Source organism: Armigeres subalbatus, chromosome 3 (assembly GCF_024139115.2).
Source record: "Armigeres subalbatus isolate Guangzhou_Male chromosome 3, GZ_Asu_2, whole genome shotgun sequence".
Classification (NCBI taxonomy): domain Eukaryota; kingdom Metazoa; phylum Arthropoda; class Insecta; order Diptera; family Culicidae; genus Armigeres; species Armigeres subalbatus.
In genome coordinates this window covers 99892535-99905107 of record NC_085141.1, presented here as the reverse complement: position 1 = coordinate 99905107, position 12573 = coordinate 99892535, and the positions used below count along the sequence as shown (strand labels likewise).

Genomic DNA, 12573 nt, shown 5'->3' with positions numbered 1-12573 from the left:
GGAGTCTGTAATAGAGTTCGGAAGCGCAGTAGAAGAGTTCACGCAGCACCTTAAAGCGGCAGGAATGACTGACCATTTGAAAACCCCGATTCTGATGCAGAACTTAGTTCAAAAGCTGCCTTAACACTATGCTATGGAATGGATGGAGTACAAGCAACGCGCCCGGTCGATCGACTTGGAAACATTCGGTGCCTTTATGGAAAGTCTCGTCGAAAAGGCTCTGGGCAACCTTCGAGAAGGCGGAATCAAGCGAGAAGAGCAAGAAACGAGAGCAACCGAGAACGTATTCGTACAAGCAACGGACGTGACATGGTCACGGTCAGGTTAGGTCACTTTGGGCGACACTGCCAAGTTTTCTTGAAGCAAGGTGTAGAAGATCGGTGGAAAACTGTGGAGCGGTTACATTTGTGTCCGTGCTGCATGTGCGACCATAGAGATCTACCTTGTCGAATAAGGAAGCGCTGCTTGATAGAAGGGTGTCCAGAGTTCCACAATTCACTGTTGCATAGCGGAACTGTTCATGAAAATACACCACTGGAAGTTCAATGCAACAGTCACCGGCAGCTACATTCTATATTACTATTTAGGATGGTGCCTGTCACATGAACGAACGGAAGCAGGAGAGTGAAAACTCTAGCTATGATCGATGAAGGCTCGGAAGTGACGCTAGTACATAACAAGCTGGCCAAACTGTTGAAGGCTGATGGACCAATTCAACCACAACCAAATGTGCTGGACGAACGGAGCACATAAAAATGAAATACAGTCGAAAGTCGTCAAGATCCAGGTTTGCAGCCAAGGCTCATCGGATAGCTCGAACAGTGAAGAAGTTGTATCTCTCTTCCCAACAGGTACATGCAAAAGATTATTCAGATTTTCCTTACTTGGAGGAGGTGGAAATTCCTAGCTACTGAAAAGCAGCACCGCTGTTGTTAATAGGAATCGATAATTTACACCTGATCGCTCCGCTCGAGTCCAGAATAGGAGAACCTGGAGAACCCGTAGCGGTTCGGTGTCAACTAGGATGGACGGTACATGACCTCCATCCGAAGCAGTAAGAGCGTAGCAAAAGTGAGACTGCTAGGAGAGCAAAAGATTGCGGCGGAGTCCCATTGAAAGGTAGAGCTCAAAGAACAGAAGATCGCGGAGGAGTCGCAGAAAGTCCAATTCATCGTGCGGCAGGGTCTTCAGCCTGTATGGGGATGACGCCTGGCGAAGCAGCGGATGAAGTCTGGAGAAGGAGAAAGGTATGTGGATGGCAAATGCCCAGTACCGCATCGGTGCGTAGCGGAGCTACGACGAGCTGAAGGCTAGTGTTAGAAGTTAGGAGTAAACCATGCGCAGCTTGGAGCTGCTACAGGGTTTACGGGTGGGGGAATGTTGCCGTGGGTAATCCCGACGGGCCCGAAAGGGTTAATAGCGGGAACGCGCATGATGTTGCGAACGCGTTCCGTTTTGTTGTTTGCTTACCGTCGACACACAAACATTAGCGAATTAATTGATGCAGAAACGAGAGAAAACAGAACGGCCATCGCAGATGTTGATGAGATTTGCTACAAAGTTGAATCCTTCATGTTGAATGATAATGTCCGTAATTGTATGATTGAGAATTGTTAGAATTTTGCTATACAATTATTACGGCACGGTTCATCGCCTTGTTTGTCTCTCAATTGAGTCATCGTCTTTGAGAATTGTGCTACCGTTGTTTACCGTAAGTTTGATCCTCGAAAGTTTATTCGTATTTAGATTTGTAACTAAATTATTTGTTTGTTTAGAATCGTCCGCTAGTCTGAAGACAAAGAGCAGGAAAAGGTTTGTTAAGGAAGAAAACTAGATTGTATGTTTATAGTATTTTATTTTTTTATGTTTTTATTCAAGAAAATATATTTTTAGTTGAGTTCGTTCACCAACCCACTTGAGATCGTTTTCTTGCACCCAGAGGGTGTAACATGACTTGTTCAGCGAAACGAAATTTTGGGCCGAATGACCCGTTTGGCCTGAAGTCATTTCCGACCAAACGACATTTTCGGCCGAATGATTTGTTACGCAAACCTCTCTTACTGCCAAACGACTTTATTGGCTAAATGGCGTCTTCGGCCAAAGCTCTTATTTTGCCGATCGAAATAGTCGGCCAACTAGATTTTAGCCTAAAAGTCGTTCAATTCAGCAAAATGGAATTCGGCGAGATTACTTTCGACCTATCGTGTTATTCAGCCAAATAGCTTTTCGCCAAACGATTGTTCCTTTTTATGTTTATCCTAAAAAATCTCTTTATAGATCGGGATGGATTGAACGTATCCTGATATGAATATGTCCCCAGCTAGAACCGGTACCAGGTACCCAAAACTGGTTCAAAATTATTTCAGAGGCAAACGTATGATTATTGTTTTTTTTTCGATCTGATTTTGGAAATTCGAAGTGGGTATACAATTAATAGCTTTGGTGACGTTGGATGCAATATGTTGGATATTATAAAGCGAACTGCAGAGTAACTTCCTTCATGTTCCAGATTTTTCCGGAAGTGGCCAGGAGTGGAACATTTTCCAGCGTGTCCAAAGCTGACCATCAAATATGTTCTGAGGCACCACAAATAAGTTATCTCCACGATACGGTTATGAAAAGTCGATGTTGGTAAGAATAGCAAGCAAAAAAGTCATCAATGTCTTAAATGACCACCCGACAGACCCCCTGAGATTCCGTAGAAATCCGGAAGCGCTGAACCGCCATGTCCAATCAATTAATTCTCTAAAACTATGATAATTTCTGGTTTATGTCTTAAAATTTCAAGCAAATCGGTCAAAAATTGAACGAGTTAGAGCAGAAATATCATCAAAATTTGGTTGCCCAAATGTTAATCAGTGTAATTTAATATGAGGAGATTCCATTTCTAGTGAACACGACATCACTGCAAGGCAAAACGTTTGACCTATCTGTATTAGATGTTAAAAGAACAATTACCATTCGTTGATCAAATGAATGACATAAAACTAGATTAATCTAATCAACTTAATAATAAGCACTCAAATAAATATTATAAATAAATAAAACGAAACTTAGACAACTATTAATCTTAACTTATTGCTTGGTTAATACACACAAACACTCCAAGCAACGAACAACGCATCAGCAAAGAGGCACTGCGCACGCGGATTAGCGACCGAAAATATAAAAAAGCACAACAAATGTCTTCTACGCGGCTAAAACGTGGAACCAAAACCGACCGCCAGAATCCAGCTGCAACAATTAAATCCAGCGATTTTGATCCCACGGTTCGCCAAGACAACGCACGGAGTACGGAGGCACCACCACAAACGACGCGGACGGGCGGGCGGCGCACAAACGCGATTGCTTCGATCAGCCAAAGCCAACAACAAGTCCGAGTTCGATTCAAGTGTCACATTTTCGTTCTTTTCGCCTCGCGCCGCGCGGAAGTTATGTCACATGGTGGCGCCCGACTCCCGATTCGATGTCGCCGTATTAATGCATGCCCGGGCCACTGACTGCGCCCCATCAGCGATAAATGGATGATAAAAGATAAAGCCGCGGCCGAATGACATTTGCATTGAGCTCGGGGGGCGCGTTCGCGTTGCCGTCGCGACCGGCGGCGGCGGAATGGGCGACATAAACGTACATTTTTAATAATATGATTGCTTTTAGTCAATGAAGTTGGAAACGGTGTATGATACAGAAAGCAACAATTGAAGAGCAGGTTGCTACGATACGGTTGCAAGTGTGTTTGTGCGTGTATGTGTGTACGAACACTTACGTGAATAACCGAGCATGCCGCGTCGAGAGAGCTGCTTCTGTTGGATTCAACCGTGGAAGAAGTCCAGGCCGCGCCGGTATTGTGCGGTGGCGGCGGCGGTGGCGGCGTTGGCCGATGTACGTAGTGTTGATGCTGTCGATTGCTGCGTGCCGTTACAATGACACTGCAATCAGAAGAACGCTGCTGCTGAGCGGTGGTGGTGCGTTGCTGCTGCTGCTGCTGTTGATTGATGGTGCACAGCGCGAACGACGGTGAAGACAGACAGGACGGTGCTACCGTCGCCGTGGTAACCGTCTTGGTTGCAGTCGTCGGCGTTACCACCAGGTCAAGCGTACTCGAATCGTTATCGTTGATGCCTAGTGCCAACGATTGGTCGCGTTCACGTTGTTGTTCCGACAGTCGCAGAAGTGCGGTACGAGCAGAATTACTAGTTATAAGTGATTGTTGTCTTTGATGATGATGGTTGTTGTTTTGTACTGGGAGTTGCTGTTGATGTTGTTCTTGCTGAACATAGTGTTGATGTTGAAGTTGTTGATAACAAAAACGACGCTGATCTAATCCGTCTGATTTATTGCTAGTATTGTTATGATTGTTAAGATTATTGCTATTGTAAGTAATCTGACTGCCGGAACTAATGTTTTCGGTCTTTATGGTTAAATTAGTTACGGATGGTACGGGAGGTACCTGAGTGAAAATAACACAATAATGATAAGAAAATTATCGTCCACACGTTATTACTGGAGGCAAAGAGAAGCACTGAATGTAACTCTACGAATGCAATAGGAAATTGAAAGGGGTTGGAGGAAATGTGTAAAAAGTGAAAGAGACGTGCCGTATGAAAGAACGTGGAATGAAAAACTCATCACTCAATGGAGCACACTCGCTATTCGTTTTCTTATTCATGTACTCATTCTTCATCTCTTCATCCCGCTTTCAGGTCTGGTGTGTGTGTGTTGTAAATGTGAGTGAATCTTTGTTGTTCCAAGACGAAATTGTGATGCGCCCGTCAACATGTAATCGAATAATTATACCTCATCATTGTCATTAAAAGTCACTGCATCATAACGGATTAGACCAATCTTTTTCTTTGGTGCGAACAGAAGAGCAAACTCAAGTGGTAATTTGGATCGAAAAGAATAATTTTGACAGCTCTATTCAGACTGTTCCGAACTTTCGGAGCGTTGGATAATTTGGAGTGATGCATCATATTTTCCCCTGGGTTTAAAATCTATTGTGGTACTGTGTGTGTATTGCTGGATAAACCTGCGTAACTTGTTTGAAGCTTCGGTGGGTGATTTGAATGGCGCAATTTAATTTAGTTTCCGATACAAATAATTGATAATATTGTGCAACGATGAGTAGCACAATCGAGAATTGATTTTTAATTACAGTCGTATAACATGTCGATATTCCACATCTCTAAATTTCTCCTGTGTCGATATCTCAGTCTCTTAGGATTCTAAAAAAAATTACTTTCTATATCTCTATATCGATTATTCAATTATCCATTTTCATGAAGATACGTTACTTTGATTTTTGACAAATATTCGAATGTTATTCAAATCTGAAATGACTTAATCAACATTTTCCTTCATAGATTCAGTAATTGCATTCTAATACACACATACAGACAGACATCAAATCAAGTCGTCGCTGGTACATAACACTTTGGGACTATAGGTCACCTATCAAAGATTCGTTTTTAGAGTGATTATAGCCTTTACAAAAAAGAGTAAGACATAAAGTGGAAATTTTAATATCTAGGGGAACTGCTCCTGGAATTCATCTCATGGCTTCGCTATTCATCCCATCAACAGCAAAGCAATGGAAAGCAATTTGATTTGTTTCTTATTTTTGTGATTTCTAGTCGAATGAAGTTTCGTTGAATGACACTAGATCTAAAAGAGATTTGGTAGAATTTATGTGAATAAAAAAAACCTATGCTGCACTTTACTTTCGGTTATATGTCCATTCGAACAAATATCTCGACTAAACTTCCTCTCGACGAAATGTCATATGAAAAAACGTCATTCGACTAAATGACATTCAACGAAATGTTCCAACGCCGACTACGATGAAGTAATTGGCAAAATATCATTGATATCTTTGGCTTTTGAGCTTGAGCCAAAAAATAATAATAGAATGGAGGGTATTTCCCCATCGGTACCTAATCTTTAGTTAATTCTGTAGATTCGTGTTCGTTTGCTCAGGCGTATTCGTTTCTTCCGCAGCTGATTGAACTTTCTTACTCCACTGAATTACTATAAGGTCACTCCTGACGGAATCCAAGTTTCAAAGTGCTCGCGTTTTCGGGGGCACACCACTCGATAAAGAAGCAACGCACAACTGTCATTTTTGTTGATTTAGTTTTGCTGCGTCGCAGCATGCGTGAAAAAATAAAAATGACAGTTGTGCGTTGCTTCCGAATCGAGTGGTGTGCCCCCGAAAACGCGAGCACTTTAAAACTTGGATTCCGTCAGGAGTGACCATAATCAGTTTTTCCATGTATGTTGTAGATAAATGGATATCTGAATCTCGATGACTGACTGATGTTTGTAAGGCAGACCAAATGACCATCTGCTGATACGACGCAGAACAAGGTAAAGTATTCGCATGAGCAACGGATAACTCAATACTAGAGTTTGGTGAAAGGTACACAGCAATTACGAAAAGCAAACGAGGCTTGCATTCACGCATCCACGGAGAGCTGCTGTCATCATAATTCGCTCCGACCATTTGAGGTCACACATTTTCCAGCGGTCTTCCAGACGCGCTTTATGATTTTCCAAACAACAAACCATTTTCCAGCGGCCTTTTAGACGCTCTTTATGATTTTCCAAACAACAAACCATTTTCCAGCGGTCTTCCAGCCGTGCTTTAAGGTTTTCAACCCACAAACCATTTTCCAGCGGTCTTCCAGACGCTCTTTATGATTTTCCAAACAACAAACCATTTTCCATCGGTCTTCCAGACACGCTTCGTTTTTTTCCAAATCACAAACCATTTTCCAGATATCTACTAGACGCGCTTTATGATGTTCCAAACCATAAACTATTTCCAGCCGTCTTCCACACACGCTTCGTTATTTTCTGAACCCTAATAAATTTCTAGCGGTCTCCCAGACACGCTTTGTGATTTTCCATATCACAAACCGTTTTCCAGCGACCTTTTAGACGCGCCTTGTGGGTTTCCAACCAATTTTCCAGCGGTCTTCCAGACAGCTATGGTTTTTCAAACAACAAACCATTTTCCATAGGTCTTCCGAACACGCTTTGTGTTTTTTTGCCCAAATCACAAACCATTTTCTAGCTGTCTTTCAGACGCGATTTATTATTTTCCAAACAACAAACCATTTCCAGCTGTTTTCCAGACATGCTACGTGTTTTTTCCAAACCACAAACCATTTTCCAGCGGGCTTCCAGACCCTCTTTATGGTTTTGCAAGCCACAAACCATTGCCAGCGGTCTTCCACACACGCTTTGTTATTTTCTGCACCACAATCAATTTTCCAGCGGTCTTCCAGACACGCTTCGTGATTTTACAAATCACAAATCGTTTTCCAGCGGCCTTCCAGACGCGCCTTGTGGGTTTCCTACCAATTTTCCAGCGTTCATCCAGACGCGCTTTATGATTTTCCAGACTTCAAAACCATTTTCCGCGGTCTTCCAGATACGATTCGTATTTTTTTTTTCAAATCACAAACCAGACACGCTTCGTGTTTTTCCAAATCACAAACCATTTCCAGAGGTCTTCCACACACACTTCGTTATTTTCAGAATCACAATAAATTTTACAGCGGTTTTCCAGACACGCTTCGTGATTTTCCAAATCACAAACCGTTTTCCAGCGGTCTTCCAGACGCTCTTTATGGTTTTCCAAACCACAAACCATTTTCCATAGGTCTTCCAAACGCCCTTTATGATTTTTCAAACAACAAACCATTTCCAGAGGTCTTCCAGACGCGCTTCGTGTTTTTTTTTCAAATCATAAACCAGACACGCTTCGTGTTTTTTCCAAATCACAAACCATTTTCCAGCGGTCTTTCAGACGCCCTTCATGACAACAAACAATTTCCAGTCATCGTGTTTTTTTTTCCAAATCACAAACCATTTTCCAGCGGTCTTCCAGACGCGCTTTATGATTTTCCAAACCACAAACCATTTCCAGCGGTCTTACACACACGCTTCGTTATTTTCTGAACCACAATCAATTTTTCAGCGGTCTTCCGAACACGCTTCGTGTTTTTCCAAACCACAAACCATTTTCCAGCGGTCTTCCAGACACGCTTTTTGATTTTCTAAACCACAAATCATTTTCCAGTGGTCTTCCAGACAAGCTTCGTTATTTTTCTGAACCACAAACCTTTTTCCAGCGGTCTTCCTGACGCGCTTTATGATTTTCCAAACAACAACCATTTCCAGCAGTCTTTCAGACACGCTTCACGCAGAGGTGGCGGCAGCATTACGAAGACTCTGGTGACGAGTCTGGGAGCACATGTTTTGGATATACGTTTTCCAGCTTCAAATCTCCCGGAAATTCCGTAGGAGATTGGCCAACTGGAAAACGACAAAGCCCCTGGTGTTTACCAACTACCAGAGGAACTATTTAAATACGGCAAAGGCTGGAGCGCTGCACTGGGTAGTTGCCAGGATGTGGGAGGATGTGGTTATGCACTATTTGTTAAAATCACTCACTTCATTGTTTTTTATTCAAGTTGAATTAAATGTGGAAATGTCAAAAATATGTAAATATAAACAAAACATCGTAAATTTAGCTTGGCTGTCTTTGATCACCAGCCCGGAAAATATTCCAATTCGAAATATTTACAAGACGTACCCGATCTTGGCCGTTTTTTTATTGAACTGTCAACTGTTGAGTTGATTTCAGCGCCGCACTCTAGATCGACTTCAGTGTGAGCTTTTTAATTTTCTCCAGAACTCACCAAAACATCAACTTCCCCAGTGAAATGTTTTCTTTGTATAGGGGAATTGTTTTACTTTTTATCGAACCGATAACAAATTCATCTCATCTGGAGAAAGTAAAAAATTGTATCGAGTGCGGTCGTGTTTTCTTCAGTAAGCAGAACGATCGGCCGGTCATCGAAATTTTGTTCTGTTTAGTGTTGGTGAGTAAATTAAACAGAAAGTGAAAATTTTTGACGCGTCCGGTCGTGTTTTCTTCAGTAAGCAGAACGATCGGCCGGTCATTGAAATTTTGTTCTGCTTTGTGTGGGTGAGTAAATGAATTAGAAAGTGAAAATTTGTATCGCGTCTGGTCGTGTTTTCTTCAGTAAGCAGAACGATCGGCCTACTTTGAGGTTTAGCAAATAATCAGAAAGTTAAATTTTTTATCGAGTCCGGTCGTATTTTCTTTAATAAGCAGAACGATCGGCCGGCCATCAAAGTTTTTTCTGCTTTGTGTGGGTGAGTAAATTAATCAGAAAGTGAAAAATTGTATCGCGTCCGGCCGTGTTTTTTTCAGTAAGCAGAACGATCAGCCGGTCATCGAAATTTTGTTCTGCATTGTATGGGTAAGTAAATGAATTAGAAAGTGAAAATTTGTATCGCGTCTGGTCGTGTTTTCTCCAGTAAGCAGAACGATCGGCCTACTTTGAGGTTGAGCAAAATAATTTTTTATCGAGTCCGGTCGTATTATCTTTAATAAGCAGAACGATCGGCCGGCCATCAAAGTTTTTTCTGCTTTATGTGGGTGAGGGTGAAGGAATTAATCAGAAAGTAAAGATTTGTATCGCGTCCGGTCGTGAAATTTTGTTCTGCTTTGTGTGGGTGAGTGAATTATTCAGAAAGTGAAAATTTGTATCGCGTCTGGTCGTGTTTTCTTCAGTAAGCAGAACGATCGGCCGGTCATCGTAATTTTGTTCTGCCATTGTGCGGGTGAGTAAATTAATCAGAAAGTAAATATTTTTATCGAGTCAGGTCGTGTTTTCTTCAAAAAGCAGAACGATTTGCCGGTTAATCGAATTAATCAAACTATACGCTATACCGTTTACCAAAACGAACCCTGCCACACTTCCTACCCCATATATCCAATATCCCAGTGATTTTTCGTGGAAGTGCGTCGGCATCTATCAAAGCGAGTATCATGTCAAAATTCTCCTAACTATTTCTTAACTGCCCTGCATTCGGACATGGCCGGCGCTGGTATTGCTTATTTTTGATTCTTACACATTGAATATGATGTTAGTTCCAAACTTCATCTTTCTGTTCTCTGTGAAAGTGGGCGGTCAATCATGCTCATGGTCATGCTCACTGATAACAAGATCATCTTATCTGAAAACAAAGCTTTATGTTTCTGTTCTCAGATGAGATGAATTTGTAACAGTGCGATGGAAATCAACTTCGTCGTGTTCTTTTTGACAACATACGTGCTTACATACTCACTGCTGACAAAAATCACAAAACCATGAAACAAATGATATTCCTTCCCATTTCTCGATATTTCTTAGGATAAATAAGAGAGCTATGAGATAAAGAACCTGAACACTTCTTCTTCTTCTTATTGGCATTACATCCCCACACTGGGACAGAGCCGCCTCGCAGCTTAGTGTTCATTAAGCACTTCCACAGTTATTAACTGCGAGGTTTCTTAGCCAAGTTACCATTTTTGCATTCGTATATCATGAGGCTAACACGATGATACCTAATAATGCCCAGGGAAGTCGAGACAATTTCCAATCCGAAAATTGCCTAGACCGGCACCGGGAATCGAACCCAGCCACCCTCAGCATGGTCTTGCTTTGTAGCCGCGCGTCTTACCGCACGGCTAAGGAGGCCCCCCTGAACACTACTGATTACAAAACGAACGGTAATTTTTGTCCAAATTTTGGCTTTTCAATTTTACAGAACTGGTAAGAGTAAAAAATCTGATTTTTTTTACAAAATGTCGCTAACTCTTACCAGTTTTGTTAAAAAAACTAAAATTCTCATCCCTTAAGCCGTGACAAAGGAAACTCCATTTATCGAGTTTTGGAGAAGTTTTGTATTTTATTCACAGAATATTTTTATTCTCATTGGAAAAAAATCCAATGTCTACTCAATTTAGGGAAAATTGATTGGTTTGTTTGTGACGATTCTCAAAACATTCATGAAAATTTCATATCAACTACCTTCAGAAAATAGAGCTTCTGTATTGTAGGGTAAAACGACCTATTATGGAGGGGTTAAGCACCGTGTCAAAACAAAATTGATTTAATTTTTTTTAATAATTACCTGTTGGTCTTTGTTCCCATTGCAGTAGTCGAATAGGTTGCTCGTTAACTATAGTTTCGTAAATATTACGTCAATTGTGCAAAACTTATGTTGTTTTGTTTTTATCACAATAAAAACAAACTACCGCAATAATAGGGCGCAGTTGCCTATCGTTGCGACATTTTTTCAAAGTCAGTCCTATTGTTGCGGTATTGCATGCAATTCTTTTGGAAATCGATACCACAACAATAGGACCTTAGCAGTACCGCAATAATAGGCTCAAAGGATTCAATTTTTTAATGAAAAATGTTTATTTTTCATAATTTGAACGGAATTTTTTCAAACAAAAAGCTGTTCTAGTCGTTAATTCGATTAGTTTTAGCGTATCCATTTGTTTTTAATGCTATTATATCCAGAATGGACTATTTTAACACTACCGCAACATAAGGACATACCACAACGATAGGACGTTTTACCCTAAGATTTTTTTTATTTTCATGGGACATTGGTACAAAATAATTAAAAACGACATCAAGGTTGATAGCGTTATTTATCGAATGACGCTGTTCAAATTAACTTTTCATCTAGCTTCAAACATGTTATTTTAACGCCATCAAATTAAGCACTAAAACTTTTCTGTTAATGCTTCCGCAGGTTTATCATAGCATCTAACACACTTATAGACAGTGTTGTAAAATGTCATTTGCTTCCATTTTTATAATTTTTCGAGAACTGTTTTTACCGAAGTTAGATATTAATTCATGTGGTATGGCGTGAGAGGCAAAACGTCATTCAAATGCCGTTTGGGAAAGATTGCACTATCTAGTCTCAGTTTTTACATTAAAAGCAATGTACTATTAGAAAAAATGTACACCTAAGCGTTAAAATTTGGAAGATAATTAGGCTATTGAAAAAAGTTTTGGACAAATTAGTGACATGGAGATGACATTTAACAACACTGTATCTTATATTATAAATAATCAGTGGAAACTTTGCTTGTACACACACATAGGAAATTTCGATTTACAGTTAACTTATAATAAAAACTACTTTGTGGAGTATTTCAAATATTACTTTAACATTATATTTGCGTGCATTTAAAGCAAAATTTCCAATGTTTTATCTTGTTTTTAAACTGTGAATATAACTAACTCATGTGAAGATCTCTCAAAAAAATAAAAAATAGTGCAAGCTATTGGGAAGATGCTGTCTTTCATACGCTTAGAAAAATAAACAAAATCGGATCGCAGAAAAACAGAACAAACAGAACCACAATTTGGAAAGCACTCACCTGTATCTGGAGCGGCTCTAGTGTGCCGTGCTCCCACCTGCCGATGCAGGTTTCCGTCTTTTTGGCAACCGCCGTGGTTCCATTGATAAAGTCCGTCTGCGACTGCACGAATATGCTGCTGTTGGCCTGAAAGTTGAGAACCGGAAAGCGAGAAACGAGCGCTCATTAATTTTGGGCAATCACGAACGATGGGGGCGCGGCGTGCGCGCGCGGAGAGCGGACAATTACAATACTATTAGACGCTATTTAGCATGATGTGCAATTGGCGAACAATTATCATTTTCGTTTGTACCGAACGAGAGAAAAAT

General features: G+C 40.8%; 1 protein-coding gene across 1 annotated transcript in view; it reads right to left on the bottom strand.

Annotated features, from left to right (window-relative positions):
- LOC134223950 (protein winged eye) overlaps positions 1–12391 on the bottom strand; it is a 77284-nt gene extending 64893 nt beyond the window's left edge. Inside the window, exons 1-2 of the mRNA XM_062703175.1 lie at positions 12266–12391; positions 3767–4122 (exon numbers count right to left, since the gene is read on the bottom strand). The gene's annotated coding sequence lies outside the window, so the exon portion shown is untranslated. The remainder of the gene's footprint in view (positions 1–3766; positions 4123–12265) is intronic.
- Between the last annotated feature and the right edge of the window lie 182 nt (positions 12392–12573).